A 21,479-nucleotide genomic window follows, 5' to 3' on the forward strand; every position below is an offset into this window, starting at 1 on the left:
GACATGTTTTCAGCGCCCTGTATGTGAAGGTAAATGTCAGCTTATTTACATACACTTTTAAGGACATAAAGAGGGACCTTTTTATGTATTTCGTGTATTTAAATATTTGTGCACTCGTGAGCTTTTAGTCATGTTAGAATGCTGTTACCTCCTCAAAAACACATCTGGTGTTGTGTTTAGTTTGTTGTTTCATGCACACATGTTTAAGAAATTATTTATTATTAGTCTGTCTACATCTCCAAAGCCTCAAAATGCTTTGTTCCACCTTGTGATGTCATGCAGAGGTAGTTTTCAAGTTAACAGCTTTTACCTTTATTTCAGTAGAGATTGGCAATTCCAGGACTGAAATTACCCAAATGATTCAAGTGAAGGAGCACTTCCTGTATTACCACATGACATCACAAGGTGGAACAGAGTATTTTCTATTTGAAAGAAGAACAAATATGCAGGGTGTGTGTTAAATAAACGATGTGAATGAAACAAAACATGACTCCAGGTATGTTTTTGATGAGGAAACAACAACCTAACAGATCAGAAAACAGCATAAAACAGGCCGTTTAAACGTTTAATTATTCTAGAAATGTTTTTAAGATATGACAAAATTAGACTCTTAAATGCAGTATATAACAAAGTACAGCATAAAGGGGCTAAAATGGAGCTACACAAAATTTCCGAAACTGGACATTACTGTAATGAAAAAATCCATCTCTTGAGCAGGTCTGAATGAGGCCAGGGCCAACACATTGCCACACATACACACACACGCAGACTATGACATTTGGGTTCCATTAAAAGTCTTTGTTTCTGATCAATAATTTAATAACCTGAGAGGATGGAGGACTCATCATAATCAATACAGCTCTGGGCGTGTGCAGGGAGAGAGGAGAGAGTACTTGTACACACGGTTATGAGACAATGAGACAGGACCTTACGCCTGCATGTGAGCGCGATCGCACACAGCAGGTTCTTTTATTTTTACTTTGCAAACACTACCACGCACTCAATACACCAGTCTGTCAATACTGCATCAGAGAAGTGAGGGTCCACCTGTTTGAATGAGGGTACCAACAAATCCTCTGCCTGTGGATGACCTGAAAAATTCCAACAAGGATTATCGTTAAAAAATTCCTGTGTTATTGGAACAGAAGTGGCTATACACTGGTATCGTCCTGGAGTGGTCCTGGAGTGGTCCATGGTAGACGTGAAATTGACAAGAGGAGCTAGGATTTAAGGGTAGGGGGCATTATTGTATTTTTGGGGGGTTCTAATCTAAAAAATGATAAAAGTAGAAGAAGTACAAAAATTGGTCTGGATCCAGTCCTAGTATCATAAACAAAGTATTGTTAAAATACTGTCCCTAAAAACTATAACTGTTCCCAGTCTATTCCCAACCCTATACTTATTACTGTCCATAAATAATATATTGTTTATTAAGAGATTGCATTGTGCTGACATAATGAATAGTATGGATGTAACCAGAACATGTGATCAATTCTAATAAAATGCTGACTATATGTTTTTGCGCACAAACCGCTCATAAAAAGGATCTTATCTTATATTTACAGTCAAAGGACATGTAAAATAAAATACCCCACTGACCCAACAAACCTAACCTACTGAGCAGGCAGATACTTGAGGCTATAAAGAAACCAATACAGCTGATTCTTTCTTTTAATTCTCCTCGGTTTACAACATTAAAACAATGCCAGTAATTGTATTACGTTTAATCAAAGTTTATTCATGACAGCCTCAAAGTGGGGGTCATGGGTTCAATTTATGGTCTCAGACTACCAAATACCTGCTCCCATTGTCTTTTGCTCTTTTAAAACTTTTGTAAAACAAGTAACAGTTTGAAATAATGTATGGGAAAGTAAAAGGATTTTAGCCTGGATTCTTAGGATACAAAACAACCAAGGTGTAAGATTTCATGATATAGAGCATTTAAAATCATTCTCTATAGTGACTGCCTACATCCTGAGACTTTTTTTAAAGTCTAACTTTTAATAGAAATGTCTATAGTAAACACTGAATCATATTATTCTGCAGAATTATACACACAGAGAGAATACACGATAAAGCCTTGTTTGGTGAAGCTGTGATTGCTTTGATTTCATTGCTAAATTGCCCATTGTCCAATACAAACGCAGTGTGATGTTAGTTCCTAAAATACTTTGATTGAATAATTTCCTGTCCACATAACACTGAAGGGCTATTAAAGTCTCTTAAGACGGACACTAAATATGTGGTCATATTTTAGGCTGTAATTAACATTTCAACCTCCGGAAATGGCTGCTGCATACAAATTTTCAAAGTTCAGCCACAAAACTCTCCTGACAAATTTTCTCTGAAGAGAACAATCAGTGGGTAAGAGTTACAACTTACAGGAGTGGAAGACAGGAGATATGTTTAAGATCCTATATGCTCAATGAACTTGGTTTCCTTATCAAAAACATATGTGGAGTTGAGTTTTATTTGAGCATGTATGAGTAATAATAGTGGCACAGTAGTGGCTAGCACTCTCGCCTCACAGCAGGAAGCTTCTAGGTTGGAATGCTGGGCTGGCCAGACCTTTCTGTGTGGAGTTTGGATGTTTCTCAGTGGCATGTTTTTGTCCCAGCAGCATTTGAAAGATGGGTCAAATGCAGAGGACAGTGAAGTGCACCTTAACCTTCATGTGTATCATGTGTATTCTCCCTCCCCAGAGATCAAAACACTTGGTTCCAGCTTGACATCAGTAGTTAATATCCTTAGTGTTTTAAAATAAAATCAGTGTAATTGCAAAATAAATAAATAAATAAATAAATACACACATATAGCAAATCATCAATTAATTAAGATAAATACAATTAACTGATTCAAATAAAATTTACTTTTTAAATATGATTTTAAGATCTGTGGATTTAGTGCAGGATAAAAATAAATAAAGGTTTTGAGTGTTATTCAATTGGAACAGTATACATGGAGCGCTCTTCCACCTGTGTCTTGTTGAAGAGGTGTCTCAGTTTGGTACAAAGCTGCTGCGAGCCTCAGTTGTGTGTGGTATTGTGCGCGGGCGAGCTCCTGCCTTCTCCTCTGTCACTGTGACTGTTGTCTGTGGGAGCGGTGCATGTCCGTGTTAATACCTCTGTCGGGGTTGTTTGTGCTGCATCATTGTCATTCCTCTCAGAGTTAAGTACTTTTAATTACGCCTCGCCGACCCTGTTCCCTGCTACTTCCTCCTATACCTGCCCATTCCTCTCCTCTTTCCCTCTCTTTCCCTCTGTCAGCCTCTTCCCTCGCTTTTCTTCATTTACAATCTCCCACACGCGCGCTCTTTCTCAAATTCCATTTCAGTGTCTTGCTTTGGCAGGACATGCTGAGCTAGTGCCAAGGCAATAATGAGAACTGTCAAGCAGCGACAAATGAACAGGTGAGAGAGACGCAGCGAGGAAGAAAGAGAAGGAGAGACAGAGGAGAAAAAGAGAGGGAGAGGGAGAGAGAGAGAGAGAGAGAGAGAGAGAGAGAGAGCGTGAATATGAAGTACTTGGACTTTATACTGACAGCCCTCTCAGGCATGCATGGACACAACTTCAACGTCAGACCAACTACAGACAGTAACACTTCAAATGATACAGGATTATGCAACAGGACAATATGCATTTGTAATAAAAATTTGGGGAAAAAAATTAAAAAGTCTCAGCTAATAATGGCATTACACTGGCTTGTTTGAATGTTTTGGACAGCTCTAATTTAACTGCATGAGAATATGAGTTTCAAGGGTCTATGCATGCTGGTGGTAGATATGTAGACAGCGAGACTAAATTAGTTATAAGCCCAGTAGCAAACCACTTTCTGGACCCAAAATCAAATTTGTTGTGGATATGCATGCTATTTCAAATGATTGTATGGAAAAGTGCTGATTATAATTGAGATTATGTCATATGTAATTGCAATGATCATTTTTTTGTTGTTTTTTTTTAACCAGATGTCCAAATTCTCTGTCAGAAAAACAACATTTAGAGCAGAATTGTTTAAAACAGAATTGAGACAAACTCAAAAAATTATATATATATTTTTTGTAATACTGCCCTGCCATAACATAAAGAGAATACTTTTGACTATTTTATTAAAAAAGGAAAAGAGAAAGACAGGGGTAGGAATCTGAAGTGCTGTGAGCAAACTGACAGTTCACTCAGGCATACACAGACACAAGTGCACCAGCTCTGCAGCCCATTCTGACACTATTACTTCAAAAGATATAGAATCATTTAAACAGCACCGCTCAAATAACCTGGCTTGACACGTTTCTAAAATAGACCAGCTCTGGTACAAACTTGTGGATATTCATTATGACAATGTTTTGCTACTAATAAGGTCACATACACTAGCATGACTCTATGGTTGCATGAGATTTTTTATAATTTAATCACATGGTTGGATGGTAGGTGGTTTTGGAGCTTGTTTATTTAGTTTGCTACACTGAGTTACAGATAAACAGTAGCTTTTCTGACACTGTGTTCTTAAATTATTTTGATTTCAAACGATTTGCATGTTCATTTATGTGTGGAGGAAGAAGCAAGAGTACATTTAGAGAAGCATGTTTACAGTATATGGTTGGCCGAAAGGTGATTGGTTGAGAAGAAAATACAGAGAGCTGAAACCGGCTGACAGGTAACAAAGTAGGTTGCTGCATTTGCACCTCCTGAACAACTCGTTTTACAGAGGTGGCTTAAAAACAAGAGAGACAAGAGAAAGGGCGTGTAGATATAAATTACATGGGGTTATCAAAAGTGTTGACTCTGTTGTGTGAAATCTAATTACACTGCTAATAACTGCACTGAAGTACTATTGATCACATCCATCACGGTCACTTAATCAATAAACTCACATCATTTTAATCTTCCTTCTATAATAACCAATGCTTTGTGTGTGTGTGCGTGTATCGGTGTGTGTGTGTGTGTGTGTGTGTGTGTGTGTGTGCGTGCGCATGTGAGTGTGTGTCCGTGTGTCTTTAGCCTCATAAATGTGAAGACCTCTAACGCGCTCTCCACTGCCTACCTGCCTCCTCTCCCGCTCTGAGGAGGACTCTGTACAGCTCTCAATTAATGTTTATGTTTCGACTTTTCCGATGATGAATTCCTCAAGTTGTGCGCAGTGGAGGAGCTTTTGGGTTATAAATTAAATTAGCACTCCACACAACAGACAGTAGTGCTGCGTTAGTTATGAGAGGCGGCTTGTAATTTATGGAGGCAGTGTGCAAATGTAAGCAGAAGATGGGCGCGATGTTGTGACGTGGTGACAGAGACAGATAGACATCAGTGTGCTCTGGGTGGATATAAAGCACAATACATAAATGCCTGCATATGGCATATATGGAGCGTGAGCGAGACTGTGGGCCATAAACAAGCCTCTACAGATGGAGGCCTGTGCTGACTGTGCTGACGGAGATAATTCACTGCTCTGTCTGATGCTATTGTGTACCTGTTTATAACCCTATATTGTAGACAATAACATTTTATTTCAAGCAGATATTGTTTTGTCAAAAATCATTTTCATTTTAGTAACAGTTCATGAAAGTCATCACTCAACCTTGGCTAGAAGAACATTTTAGCAAAAAAACTTTTTTTAAACGGGAATAGAGAAGGAAAGCTACAACTTGGATATTGGCTGGACTGTACTGTGCTATGGTATGGCCGACCATGCTAGAAACATGGTACATGATAGCACTTACTTGCTGTTTCTCATATGTTATCGATGATCAACTGCATTTTTTACTCTACTGGGTCAATTGGCCACTTATGGGTCAAGGATTTCTGTATGGATGACATCATAGATATAATGCAAACTTATGCCACCAAGGTTCAGTTATAGAGCAAAGCCTCCTGCACTGCTACTGCACCATATATTTACAGAGCAATACAAGGGAAAAGAGTTATATAAGGATATGCTATGATGCTTGGACTCATTCCTTGGGTATTAATTCACCACGACAGAGACAATACTCAATACGTTTGTCTGACATGGGGCTTATATTTTGGAGACACATTTTCATTTTAGTACATGCTCATAAAAGTCATCACTCAACCTTTGACAGAAGAACATCTTGGCAAAAAACTAAAAAAAAAAAAAAAAGGAGTACAGAATAGAGAATACAAACGGTCAACTGCATCTTTTCTGAAATATAACTCAGAAATAACTAAGGTTACCAATAGACCCTATATACAAAGGTACAGTACATACGATTAGATTAACAGACTGTCAGCCTGTTCATATATGACAGTACAAGTCTTCTAACAGTGATTAAGTGAGAAATGAAAAGGTGCGGTGTCAAACAGACTCTCGAGACACTTGTTACAGTGTATGGAAGCTGACATTTATAGATGCTGACGCGCTAATATGATACCGTCTACAACGCTACACGTACTCATCTAATTTGTATTGTGCTAGGGGAATACACAAAGAAGAAGTCCCGATCACGAATGTGATTTTCTATGTTGTTAATCAATACAGTGTAATTGGATACAGTAAACTGGAAGCTAAATACAGTACAATATGCCTGTGCAGCCCAGCTCATGACAAAATAGCATGCGCTGGGGCAAGGTTTGACCTGGCTACTCCCGCGTTAAGAGGGACACGTCATTGTATTGCTAAAAATACCTTGAAAAGCATGCAGTCTTATTGTGAGTGGGGTGTTGTCTCCATAGATCTGACCTGTAACTTGGCCTAGTGGCACCACTTGCTTGTCCCCATAGAGATGGATAAGTTTTCTACCATACTGTGGGAAATACTAATATCGCCATAGAGATAAGCGGGTGATGGACAAATAGTGTACATAGTGTACCTTTAAGAAAAACATCAAACTGTAATTGCTAGGACAGATTGGGATTTCTATTAGATGTGCAGTCACTGATTTCAAATCAAGATGCAATTCACAGTGCACTACTTAAACGCATCAAAATGAACATTAGCAAGAAGACTAAATGTAAGAAACACATTTCATTTCACTCTAAACTTTAGGGGTAGTATTTTGTTCCATCCATCCATCCATCCATTTTCTTCCGCTTATCCGGGGCCGGGTCGCGGGGGCAGCAGTCTAAGCAGGGACTCCCAGACTTCCCTCACCCCGGACACGTCCTCCAGCTCCTCCGGTGGGACCCCAAGGCGTTCCCAGGCCAGCCGAGAGACATAGTCCCTCCAGCGTGTCCTGGGTCTTCCCCGGGGCCTCCTCCCGGTGGGACATGCCCAGAACACCTCCCTAGGGAGGCGTCCAGGAGGCATCCTGAGCAGATGCCCGAGCCACCTCAGCTGGTTCCTCTCAACGTGTAGGAGCAGCGGCTCTACTCCGAGCTCCTCCCGTGTGACCGAGCTCCTCACCCTATCCCTAAGGGTGCGCCCGGCCACTCTGCGGAGGAAGCCCATTTCAGCCGCTTGTATCCGCGATCTTGTCCTTTCGGTCATTACCCAAAGCTCATGACCATAGGTGAGGGTAGGAACGTAGATTGACCGGTAAATCGAGAGCTTCGCCTTCCGGCTCAGCTCCTTCTTTACCACAACGGACCGATACAGCGACCGCATCACTGCAGACGCTGCACCGATCCGCCTGTCAATCTCACGCTCCATCCTTCCCTCACTCGTGAACAAGACCCCGAGATACTTGAACTCCTCCACTTGGGGCAGAGACTCACCACCCACCCGGAGAGAGCAAACCACCTTTTTCCGGTCGAGAACCATGGCCTCGGATTTGGAGGAGCTGATTCTCATCCCAGCCGCTTCACACTCGGCTGCAAACCGCCCCAGTGCCTGCTGCAGGTCCTGGCTCGAAGAAGCCATCAGGACAACATCATCTGCAAACAGCAGAGATGAAATCCTGTGGTTCCCAAACCAGGCCCCCTCCGGCCCCTGACTGCGCCTAGAAATTCTGTCCATAAATATAATGAACAGAACCGGTGACAAAGGGCAGCCCTGGCGGAGTCCAACATGCACTGGGAACAGGTCTGACTTACTGCCGGCAATGCGAACACAGCTCCTGCTCCGGTCATACAGGGACCGGACAGCCCTTAGCAAAGAGCCCCGGACCCCATACTCCCAGAGCACCCCCCAAAGGACACCACGAGGGACACGGTCGAATGCCTTCTCCAGATCCACAAAACACATGTGGACTGGTTGGGCATACTCCCATGAGCCCTCGAGGACCCGATGGAGAGTATAGAGCTGGTCCAGTGTTCCACGACCAGGACGAAAACCACACTGCTCCTCCTGAATCCGAGGTTCGACTATCGGTCGGATTCTCCTCTCCAGCACCCTGGAATAGACCTTACCGGGAAGGCTGAGGAGTGTGATTCCCCTGTAATTGGAACACACCCTCCGGTCCCCCTTTTTATACAGAGGGACCACCACCCCGGTCTGCCATTCCACAGGTACTGTCCCCGACCGCCACGCGATGTTGCAGAGACTAGTATTTTGTTTTACAAACTAAATACCCAGGGAGATGAGAGATGATTAGTTAATCTATTTGTAGCCTTTATGTATTGATAATTACAACAATTTAAATTACATTTTGATTACTCTTGCAGCCCTACTAATCATAAAGTGCTGTGTAAGGACATATCCACAACAAATAAAAAAATATTTCTTTGTTTTCACACGCATTACAACGTTTCCTAAAATGTATTTTTCTTGAATGGCAGCAGATGTGTGATGCTTGAGATAAATGCCAGTTGGCGCTGTCAGCCATTAAAGCGGCATTTTGGCACGTCCTATCATCCATAATGGAACACAGGACTCTGAGCTGTCCGTCCGTATGTTCACTTGTATTCGTTTATTAAGAGAACTGCTGCTGCCACTCAGCTGCTCTCAGACTGAGAGCAGCATTTATAACACTTCACTTACAGACATCAATTAAATGATGAACCATTTTTTTAAACACATGGGGAAAAGTGTTTCCAACTCATCAAAGCAATTGTAACAGTAAACAGTAAAATAGTGTTTACTTCTCAATTAGCCAGCTATTATTGGCTCAAGGACTTCACAGACATAGTCCAAAAAGGTTCAGTTCTAGAGCAAATCCTTAGCTGAAGTCAAGGCTACACTACAAAATATCTTTACAACAAATATCTTCAGACACCATGATGCTATGGAGCCCAAGACCCCTCTGTGCCTCCAGTAGTACATTTCCCATTCTTTCTTCCCAGAGACTTTTCGAAAAATCCCACTATTAAGCAGATAAAGGCATGACAAAGGCCAATCAGCTATGTGATAACTAATGTCCCTAACACTATTGTTTTCATTCCAAAAACACATTTCAAACTTCAGATTCAGCTAATGGTTTTAACAACTTATTGGTTTATTGGTTTTAAGTTTCAGAAACAGATCTGATAGGTTTTACTTTTATTTGCAAATGAAAACACATAATTTGACTAAAAAGAAAACATTTAAAGTGCCTGACACTGGCATAACAAAACAGGAAAAGTTTTATCTCATTTTACTATGCAAATTTACAGGGCAATACTTGCTAGTCAATCAGATGTACCTACTGAAGTGTTATTTGGTTATTTTATCCAATTTAAGTCAGTTGTTTGTGAAAAGAAAACATTAACTTTTCTCCCTGATTGTCTTGTTCGATCAGGCCGGCATTACAGGCACTTTAATCTAAATCTTCATCAGCTTGTCGTCAAATCCTGCCAAATGTTATCTTTTACAGTCTGTGATTTTGACTGGATTGTTAGTTTGAAAAAATAGTCTGCCACAAGACAAATGAGCGGAGCCTCACCACAATAATATGGAGCTGCCTGATTTGTACTGTTTAAGAATTCATCAGGACTCCACTGTCGACTCATTCATTATTATTGTTTCATTTTCATTTCCTTCACCGAGAAATTCTTAGATAAGTCCCTGGTCATATTTATTGCTTGAGGGAACCTATTACATTTTTGAAAGAATAAGAGAGATCTAATATGTTTCCAGCTGTTGTCTAGAACGCCTACACCCTGTAACTTCAGACACAAAAGAGAAATACTGGCGAAGAAAAATGCTATATTTGTTCTCTCTTGGACTGAGGGATTCATTCCTAGATGGTGGTGTACAGGGCTACAGTATAAGATTGGAAAATGTTTGCAAACAATAAAAGTGCACTGACTATTATGTCTTATTAAGTATGTAGATTTATAGTTAATTCACACTTAAAGGGCCGGTACCTGATTTAACATACATTCAAAACACACAACTAGCTTACTAACAGTGCACCAACGTTACTTCCTGTTTTGCGGCCAATAAAAATGCTTTATAATTAGATGTAGACTGACCACTGTTTTTACACTTTATCTATAGCAAAACAAATTTTACTTTAGTACATGAAAGAATGGGTAAAGTCCCGTTTAATGCCATACACGTGGATTCAACTTAAGCACGTTTGTATCCCCACCCTTCTCCATTACTCCATTACTTTTGCTCTAAAATCATAAGACAAAAGACTAAAGCCATGTGCCCACACTAAAGTTTCACAAAAGTGGTCTGTTTTTGTGTGAAGATTTTCAGAGGCACAAGTGCAGATGAGAGACAGCAAAATCCTCTTTAGAAACTTTATGGAAATTTGTTCTTCCGAGACGCATCAGTAAAGAAATGACTACATAGTGAAGGCTGGGTCAGGCTGACTGTCTGATTTTGAAAAACAACAGAGCACTCTGCAGCTCATTTGGTATGGTGTACAACGTTAACCTGCTATAGACTGTGCCGTGCTGAGCTTAGCCTGCATCTCCAGCATAAAACCTCTTGATTGGATGGGGATTTAAATTAATGAGTGGCTTTAGTAATGATCAGAATTAATCTTGTTAAACAGCAGGAAATTAAAGGGCCAATTTGATGATCGGGTTCATTATTTCTTGTATCAGGAGGCGACTGGTTTGTTATCACAGCAGAGGACAGCTGAGGGAGGTTTTTGTTTAATTCCCCGCAGAAAAAACAAGATAGAGGATAAATGCACATGGCTGTATAAAGAATAATTAGCTGGTTTAGACTGTAGGTAGGATACAGGTAAGTGCTGTTAGTCTTAAAAGAGAGACAAGACATACCTAATGTCTGCAGCATAGTTAAAGTGACAGAAATGCTGATTTGGCAGGCAGTTCAATGTTTCTGATGAGTTACAGACTGTCAAGCAAAACAAAAACTAAAATTTACCAAAGACATGCTTCTATTTTGGTTAATACTTGTGCACATTCACACTGAGATTACTGTTGTACTAATCTAAAATAAAAAAGTTGATTGTTGTCTGTAATGTCCATTATGGGTTAATAAAAATAAGCAAGTTGCTTTTTTAGTATAATCATTGAGTTTTTAAATGCGTTCAATATAAAGTCACTCATTCATTCTCACATCCAACTGCAACTTAGACTATCAGTTGTGGAATGCAGTGCGTAAATTAAGATGGTGCAAGAGTAAACGTGGAAATGAAGTTGCTTGTCTTTGGAAGGCGTAGGGAAAGGTAATATATGGAAGTTCTTGTTGGTTAAATAAAGTTTTTGTCATTATACTATACATTAAGGTTAAGGTTTGTTATTATACTATACATTAAGTTTAAGTTGTTGACTGATTTATGCCATTTTGAGAAGAACAACACCAGTTTCAATCCAGAATACCAGTCTGAGGGTTAGTCGGTCCCAGAGCCTAAATCCACTGACACACTCTGAACAATAGTATACAGTATATGTGCTATTGAGTGCTCTGAGAAAAGCAGAGAAAAGAGATCCTCGAATCCATCCTTCAGAGCAAAGGCACGTCGCGAGGAGGACAGAAGGCGGCCGGCGATAGGGCCCTGATAATGAAGGGGAGAGGCGGATGAATGCGGTGGCAGATTAGAGCGCGGGAGAGTAAATTGAAAGTATTGAGTGACTGGGGAGAGGAGTGGAGGGTCGAAGAAAAGACGCCAGGCAAGTCGGCACAGCGAGTGGAAATAGGACTCTGAGAAGGGCTGGGCTCTGGAGGAAGGAGAGATGTTCTGAAAGGAGACAGACAGGTGGAGGTGAGGAGAAAAGAGGAGCAGAGGACTTCAAAGCAGAAGGCTGGAACGAGGATGGATAAAGACCTGCAAGAGAGATGTACAAGGAGGGACATTTTCAGACAGAAAGAGAAATGAGAAGATACATGAATGATAATGAAAGCAAAAATAAAAGTATAAATGTTACATGAAGTTCAAATTAAATTGTATAATGGTACATATATCTGTTTGTGGTAGCAATGATAACAATGCCAGTCACTGAAATTCCAACTCACCAATCACAATCATTTTATTGCTGCGTATTAACTGGCCTAACGGCAGAAAGATCATATAGACTCATAAACGTTCATTTAAGTAACACATTAGCACTTTAGAACAGGGCAAATCTTTTATTTGTTAGTTTGAATCATATTGATGTATCCTGAATTTGGAGAGTCTGTTACTACTGAGGACCAAAGCTATCTGTGTGCCTTTTGTTTTAATTATTAATTATTCATTCATTTTATTTTGCAGTTATACTGTCTGTAAACCTGGGGACATTATTTCTTATGTCATTGCTCTTTAGGGATAAAGTAATGGTGGCTGTCATCTTGTGTAGTTCACATTGCCTTTCCATGCTTTTGCACCATTGAAATAATAATAGTATAGCATTATATATTTACACAAGTATTATCTATCATGCTAGAACGTTTAATGTGACACAGAAAAAGATACACCTTGCTTGCATGAAATATCGGTGGCAAAGCTGGGTTTGTTTTGCCAATATAGTTTCTGTCAAAAAGTCAGGCCAGTAGAGCCAATGAATCAACGCCACGACTGACAAATGAAGGTAAAACGAAGAGGCCAAAGCGTGAAACATTGGCGAGGTAATAACTCCGGTGGAATGGGGTCAGCCAGACTGGTCGGGTTTGGGGCGAGACACAACAGATACCCAGCCAATCGACAGACGCCATGAATAAGCATCCAGGCAGGTGAGGAGGAGGAGGAGGAGGAGGAGGAGAGAGGGAGAGTGGGTAAAGAGGAAGAGTGATGGTGCTGTGTGGCAGTGAGTGGGGAGGGGCGCAGAGGAGGGCCCACGGCGATGAGAACATTATGGCGGGATAATGAAGAGGTTCCACACTGTCAGCCAACAGCATTCACCCTGCATGGCTCTGACCCCAAAGTGTCAACAAGCTAAACGAGCGAGCAGCCGCGCATTACGCCGCGGACACACAAGTACACACGCCGAGGCATGCATGGACAGACAGGCAGAGGAGACGAAGAGGCACACATGCAAATAATACCAGATGGGCATTTTGTAATTTGTGTTTTATCAGGTAAAGATAAAATGATGTAAAACAAGACCAGTAAATACATTCTGAAGGCAACAATCATTAGTTTACTATCCAGAATAATCCACCATCTAGCAGGCTGCAGGTAAAAATTTCATTGAGCACATTCTGTTCTTGTTTACCTGACAAAGTAACTTTAACCACATTGTCCTCCAGTTAATGATTGGCTGGTTGCGAATGATAAAAAGCTGCCAAAATGACATCCAACTGGTGCTGCATCATGGCTAAGAGGATTCAAACACGTCACGTCCGAATATGTCAATTTGCTGAATGTTGTTCCCTCTCTTCACAACCATTTCATGCTGCTTGTTATCCAGTTCAAAAATCCACATGCTACTGGTTTGATGTAACAACCGTGAAGAGCTGATATTACTACATGTTAACATATTGGTAAATGGTCACATTTTTATATAGCGCTTTTCTACCTTCAAGGCACTAAAAACGCTTTACATCAAGGAACCACTCACCCATTCACACACACATTCACATATGTATGCAGACATTGGGGGCAAGGTGGGCTAATTGCCTTGCCCAAGGACACAATGACAGCACTAATCTGTGGGAGCTAGAGTTGCACTGCCAACTTGTGGGTCAGTGTATCTGACCTCTCAACCAATAATGTTTACACCAAGAGCAGGATTTGAACCACCAACCTTAAGATCAGTGGACAAACACTCAACTGAGCTCATGTCGCCCTTTTGTTATGAGATGGATCAACACACATTGCAACATGTATAATATTATTTAAAGACAAAACTTTGGAAAAAACTGGTTCCCATGTAATCTGAGTCAGCCTTTGCTGCTGCTCTATATGCACTGTTTACCAACATGTGATTTGTTGGTCAAATAAAAGCTCATTTTAAACCGATAAGAGCACACTTGCTCCCTCATGTCCTCTGTACCACACCGTTGTCACGCACAGCTGATAAGATACTGACTCAGCTCCACTCCTCTACATGACAGCTGTCTTTCTGCACGAGCGACTGTTTGCAGTGCAAATATCATTTTCTTTATAAGCATTCACAGACGTGCAATTCAATAAATTGTGTCAACAATACAGCCAGTTTCATAATGCTAATCTTTGCTCATCAGACAACAGCAGACCAAACCAAATCCTCACATAAGTACGGTAGGTTCAGAGAGCCCTCAGTGACCTGGAAGCTTGACGTTTGATTGAGTTTTTGTTTATAGCCTTTGGATCTGATATATTCAAACATAAATAACAAATAAAATCTACAGTTTTCCTCTATGCAGAAAAATTTAACCAAGAGAGCAAAATTGTCCAAATAATTTGCAGGTGCAATATGTAATTTTTCTGGACGGCATCTCTCCATGGTGACGTTATTGCTTTGGCTAAAATGTTCCACAGTATCCCATTAATAGAAATAATTGCAACATAGATACCTTCAATGCCATACTAGCCAAAGTGATGTATAGAGACTATCAGGTGATGTTCTCTCCATTAGTAAGTGACATAACCAGTCCAGCTAGGCTACTTGTGAATTAAACTACAAGAAAGTGGATCATACAAGCAGTTAGTAGCTAGAATCGTGTAATTTTGGTATAAGGTATTTGGTTTGCTAACACCCCCCCATAACCATCTTGCAGAGGACCCCAATGTACCTAAAAGCGGCCCTGAGACCAAGAGGAACCTATTTCGATAGAGTCTACTGAGCGGCTGTATCTGCCTTTGTCTGTCTCCTGTGTTCCTGTCTCTCCACTGCAGTGTATCTCTCCCAGCCCATAGCTTTATCACACATTTGCACACAGACTTCCCGCTCTTTTATTCTTCTTCCATGCCGCCAAGTCTTCTCTTCCTCCTTTTTTCCTGTACGTTATAGATGCAAAGCTTGTATTACGGTTGAAAAAAAAAAAAAAAACACACTTTCTGCCACTCATCTTTATTAACGTGACAGCACAGGAACTAGCATTGTTAAAGTGTGTAAGAAAATTGTGTAAATTGGACAAAAAACAACATTAATGAATCGTAGAACAGACGGAACAAGGCACATTGAAATAGCTTTGTTGTTACTAGCGCACTTGGTTTTCTTATCTGTTCCATGTGATGACGGGTACTTTGTGAATGCTGTGATTTAACATTTTAGCTAATTTTGCTTCAAAACATATTTTTCCTATTTTTAAAAGACCAATGAAGAAGTTTTCCTTACAGCATATCGTTCAATTAGGTTTCCAATACAAATCTTTTAGTCCAAGCTATTGACCTAATGCCTACTCTTAAGGTCATCTTGCAGGGAGCTGACATGTACTGAAGGCTGCATGGTGGAATAAGCACTAGAACACTAGAAAAATGCATTGCCTGACAGTTAAAATAAAGTCTGAGTAAAATATAATCAGTGCAAATTATGTGAAATCTGTTTTCTATGAAACCAAATGAAGAACGCTGAATGTTTGAAAGAAGATACTAACTGTTAAGTTGATGTAAATGACTATACAAAATACAATACAATACAATTGACACTACAATTGACTTTTAAAACAAGTAATCTCTCTAAAAGTGATCATAAATGGATATACATTTTAAGTAGCAGTTTGAAGCAACAACTCAAATAACAATGACAACAGCTGACGTTAAGAGAGTGTGTCTGTGATTGTTGGTTATACTTTCATATATCTCACTGAACTGTTCGGGCTCATGTTAATTCATTCGTGGAAAACATCTTGTTTTACTCATGGCCCCGTACAGTGTAGTTTTATAAAAATATAGCAACTACACCACTCTGGCAAACAGAGTGTTAATACTGTACATACTAACATACTTAGCACCTTTTTTCTCTTTTCCTTGACGTGGCATAGATAATATTTTTCAAGAATTCATCAACAGCAAGAAATATGCATTAAGGTTCCTGGTGTCAGTCTGAACAAGGAGAGGCCGTCCTCTGGGAGGCGATGACATCATGGTTTTATGAAACATAAAAGTGATATTAATGATGATGTCATGTACTGTAGTTACACTGTGGTGTGAACACGTACACAAGAACTCACGACTTGTGTTTATTGCTGACAGGCTAAATAAATGTTAAACATAAGTACAGACATTTATAAGACCACCAGATTATAGCTTCTGTTGCTAAGTGCTGCAAAATTGGCCCAACTCTGCACTGTACAGGAATAATGCAAATTTTACAATAATGAGCTTTGATGATTGAAGTGGTGGACTGATTTTCAACCAAGAGAACTTAAAGAGAGCATAAAATATAATAGTGTCATAACTTTGAGTGGATATGATACACATACTACTGGAGTGTGTAACTATCACGACCAAGTAATGTTTACAGTCTGTTTACTATAAAGGTGACTTATTCAGGTATTAAACTGTTCTTGTGTCACAATATGCAAATCCCATTTTTAAGATGTTTTGTAAAGAGAGGGAAACCTCGTTGAGTTTAGCCTTGGACTGAAAGTGCATAGAATTCAGATCATATAACTTTGTGTCAAACTACTGTGATGAGAGTTTAAAAATATAGTCCAATGGATTAGGGTTTTCAGGCCACTAAGTAATTCACTCTAGTGCCCTACATAACAGAACAGATCAAACTGAATAAGAAACACAGAAAACCACAGAACACTGGAGAATCAACCATGATACTACAGTATGTCCAAATGTCAAGGTTTTGCAACTTTCGTCTTTCACTTAAGGTAGTTTTAGGGACAAATTTACAAATTCCTGTAAGTTCAGTTTGAATAGATATTTATAGAAATCATAAAGGTACTGAGTTGATACAAAAAACATGTCTTACAAAAACAATGATATGAGATGACGATCAATATAGCAGCTATGTAAACAAAGAAATGGAAGTTCCGTACACCGCCATATTGCAATATATTACACAATGAATGAAAAGCAAGACAGGAATAGTTGTTCTGTTTTCCATCTTGTCCAGTCTTTTGTAAGGTACAGACTACACAAAATACTTACAACTAATGTCCCACGCATATCATTCTTACACACACACCTATAAACCACTAAATATAAAACATGAATGCATTCTTTCAACATTTCAGTACACAGCGCGTCTACCGGGGGTCTGCATAAATACATGTTGTGTTTGATAGTCTAAATGGAGTTGGTAATCTCCTGAGCGCATGTCCACAGATGCTGTTTTTATCTCACTCACTGTCATCTGCTCTTCTTCTCCTGTGCACACATATCTCCTCCTCAGTGCAGTGTGTTCTGTGTATAGTTCATCCTCCTATTCTTCTGCACCCACTCGGTCCCTCCTGGAAGCTCCTGTCCGCCTCACTAACTCCCACTGCCTCCCTATAGTCTTCCATACATGGTCCCAGCCTCTGTTAGCTACAGTTAGCCAGCAATCGCTTTGTTTTTGGAATCTATTGTATGACTTTTTTTTTTTTTCTTCCAGTCATTGTTATTTTGGAATTGCTTTATTCAGCTAATATTGGTCTACCTCCAATCAGTTATAATTTTAGAGTTTCAACTAAAATATCAAAGCTTATTTTGCTTTGCCAGTTATTGATCTTAGTCTGCGCATTATCGAGCCACCATCAAAACCCCAAACTAAATTTCTTCACAGACCCATATGCTTAAGTAAGAGTCCAAAGAAACAGTTCAGTCTTTTATTTGAATGCATGCTTTTTCAGGCCAGCAACAACCCCATTTTTCAGCAATTCTGCCTTTGCTAAACTATTATTAAAGCTAAAACTATTATTATGCAAAATCAACTTTTCAGAGTCTTTAACCGTGTTACAGTTGTTTCCTTCTCATCTCCTCTCTCAAAGTTGTTTTTGGAGTGATTCGTGCATGTTTCAGTAATCTTTAATTGCTTGTTTTCAAGACGCCATATTGCCGGTCAAGCCCTGTTTTCACTGCCACCGGCAAACACCCACTGCTCTTTACTTACTTTGTTCTCCAATTTAATTTTGCTTATTGGTGATATGTGCAAGATTCAGCAGCGTTTTGTAGTCATTCTGGAAAAAATGAAAAAAAAAAAGTGCTACTCACTAGCATGATGTGTAGCTATCCATCGGAGGTGCTGAGAACTACACGGCTCTTTGTTGTGATGGCGTTTATGGCGACATCAGCTCTCATTGGACACAACAGCTTTCTAACGTGGAAGTTAGCGGACTTGTTTCTTTTATTAAGTTGCTAGATGAATTTTGAGATTTAAAATGTGCAAATTATAACATAATGACACAGGTGTCATAGATTATAACTATATAGCAAGCACAATATGTCTTTTTTAACTATTAAAAGTTGATAATAATAATAATATTTATTATAATTATATATATTCTACAAGCATATCGAGAGGCTGTTTTACTCATATAATAAACCTCAGAATAGTCAACTAATTGTGTACACTTTAAAAACTCAATAGATCCATCTTAGGCACATTTATGTTAATGAATCAAACCCTTCAATTAGTGCACATTTAAATGTCATTGAAAGTGCTGCCTCTCCGTGTCCCTTCTGTTTGTGCTGCTGGTAGTCAGTGAGTGCATTCTGTCTGTATGTGTGCTTGGTTCTAGATGTGGAGAAAAGCCTCTGATGGCTTCAGTCACTCTCCCCTGAGCCGTCCGGATTATCTGGGACATAACGGCACACACATACATCCACTATGTAAACAGCCAAATATAACAGCTGAAAATCGCCCACACCAACAAACATAGACCACACTTACACACGGGCACATACTCACACAGACATGACATACAGCATCTCCAAATTTGTAGCCTCAAACTGATTATGAAGATGTATATGAGCATACGGACATGTAAACCCTAAGATACAGAATCCTCAAGCCACTGAAAGCTTATTTCTTTACATATAAGCGTATGAGTTTGTGGTTTGATTTGATGTCAGTCAGTACGGGACATAGACCAGCAGTGGTACAAAAAAATGTAGAAAATATACTTGCGTTATCATTTGTCACAGTAGTAAAATTTTGCTAGATTTTGATACTAAGAGAAAGAGAATATAAATAATATATATTTTCAACACAAAATAAAATAAGTTTATTTAATACACTTTGTGGCCTTGTATTAGTTTTAACATAAGCTTTGTTCAATTTATGTGGTATGAGTATGAATATTTGCTAGCCCTATGTGACAATGGTGTTACCCTTTTGCTTCCTGTCAATACTACATCAATACATACATCAAAATTTATTCGAGAAAGGACCACACCAATGTAGTATTTTTGTATTTTTACAAAAGAGCTTGAAATTAACCAGTGTGACTCATGTGCCTTTTTCATTTATGTCAAGTCGGAATGTAGGAAGTTTACAAAATAACAGCAGTTGGTAGATGAAAAAAGAGTACTGGATTTTGATTACTAGATTTGAGCAATACCGAGCTTTCTGTGCAGATTAAGAACATGAGAAATCTAAAAGGTCCCAAGAACTACATTTAGGACAGCTCAATATGATATAATTGTCAGATGAGGGCTCTGGTAACAAAATAATGTCTTTTTGTATGTATTTAAAGAAATAAGTCAAAATAGTGCATTTCGGAAATAGAGAGTACCACTCACCCACATGGTATAAATATAAACAGATTGCATGGAGAAGCTTGTTGGAAACAGTCTGACTCCAGGAAGTGTTTCTCTGGCTGTTTTTAGTCCTGGACATAAAATATTTAAAGGGACCAATCACAGGCTTTAATTGAATCTGAGGCCCCTCCCCCCGGGATCCGATCACAGCCAATTAGAGGCAGATGAGGCTGACAGTAATGGGCGCTATCTTTGAGTCCCTCGGGAGACACACGGGATGGCGATGTGTGTGTGTGATAAGGAACAGAATACCATGCACAACTCACCTACTTTATATGAGCACAGATGTGGATATGGATGTATATACGATACAGCCATAATCATATTTGCATAGTGTTTGTTTGGAAAAGGAGAGCGAGAGAGAAAGAGAGGGAGAAATAGAGCAAGAAAGAGGGGGGGTTGAGCGACAGAGAGAGGGAGAGAGAGAGAAAGAGAGGGAGAGACCAGGGACATGCAAATCCGAGTTAACCTAATTATTGTGTTGGTCCCTGGTGTGTTCTCATTAGAAGTCAGTGCCAGCAGGGACTACAGGGAGACAGACAGATTCAGTGAGAGAGATAGAGATTTAATAAGGCACATTGAGCTCCAAATGAATGGAAAGCTAAAGGGAGAAGCGAGAGAGAGAGATGCAGAGTGCTACAGGACGACAGTAGACAGCTTGTTGAAAAGTGTATGAGCTGTAAACTCCCATAGTGACTCATGATCGGGATTCGCTCCAGCTTGCTACACGTGCATTGTTTTTTTTATATTCGTACAGTTACAGAAGTACAATTATATCACAGTAAATAAAATGCAGTATTGGGAATCATCCAACAGCATAGTGAACTAGAAGTCATCTGTATGCCATATGATTTAGCCAGTACGTATAAAGTATGCACTCTTTGGCTGATGGCTCTACTTGACAGCTAGAGAACATAACTAGTCCAATATTATACGGACTGTAATGTTAAATATAAGCCGTGTTCTCCTCTTTTCATAGCATGAGCCTCACAAATTGACTAACGAATCAAATATCTATTATACTTTGCTTTGCTACATGTTGCCTCCAATACAGTGACTGCATTACTGTTGTTGCATCCAGGGCCAAATTAACCTAGACCTGAACTTTGGGCCAAGAGAAAGCCTCAGGGCACAACATGGACCAGTCAATCCTTCATGGAACGCTGCTCCAATGATTTACACAAATTATTGACACTATTGGAAATGCCTCGGTCATAATAAAATCTAACCACACGCAGCACCTGTGACTGTAATGATGAATAACTCCTCAAATGCTTTAAACATAAGTTGTGAGCATTGAAAGAAGGTGTTTGATTTTGACCAAACACAACAGTAAAACCACCTGAATGCAATTATAAGTTTTTTGTTTACTTTGTTAAACTATTAGCTTCCATATTATTGGAAAAATATAGTTGTCTATTAAGATTCTCAACAGTTTAATTACACTTCTACTTTGTAATCTGACTTTCTCCCAGCTCCTACCAGTGTTAGGGCAGGCACATGTTAGTAATACTCATTCCAACGAGTCTTCCAGTGTTAGACAGTATCCCATTTCAACACCTGCTCCTATCATACTGTGGCTTGGAGAAATGTAGACCACTTCTTGTCCAAGCTTAGTGAACAAGAATTTTCTCTAATTAGAATCTAGTAC

General features: G+C 39.6%; 1 protein-coding gene across 1 annotated transcript in view; it reads left to right on the forward strand.

Moving 5' to 3' along the window:
* arl9 (ADP-ribosylation factor-like 9) overlaps positions 1-19,131 on the forward strand; it is a 151,567-nt gene extending 132,436 nt beyond the window's left edge. Inside the window, exon 5 of the mRNA XM_055225038.1 lies at positions 19,119-19,131. The gene's annotated coding sequence lies outside the window, so the exon portion shown is untranslated. The remainder of the gene's footprint in view (positions 1-19,118) is intronic.
* Positions 19,132-21,479: the final 2,348 nt, after the last annotated feature.

Source organism: Periophthalmus magnuspinnatus, chromosome 10 (assembly GCF_009829125.3).
Source record: "Periophthalmus magnuspinnatus isolate fPerMag1 chromosome 10, fPerMag1.2.pri, whole genome shotgun sequence".
Lineage (NCBI taxonomy): Eukaryota > Metazoa > Chordata > Actinopteri > Gobiiformes > Gobiidae > Periophthalmus > Periophthalmus magnuspinnatus.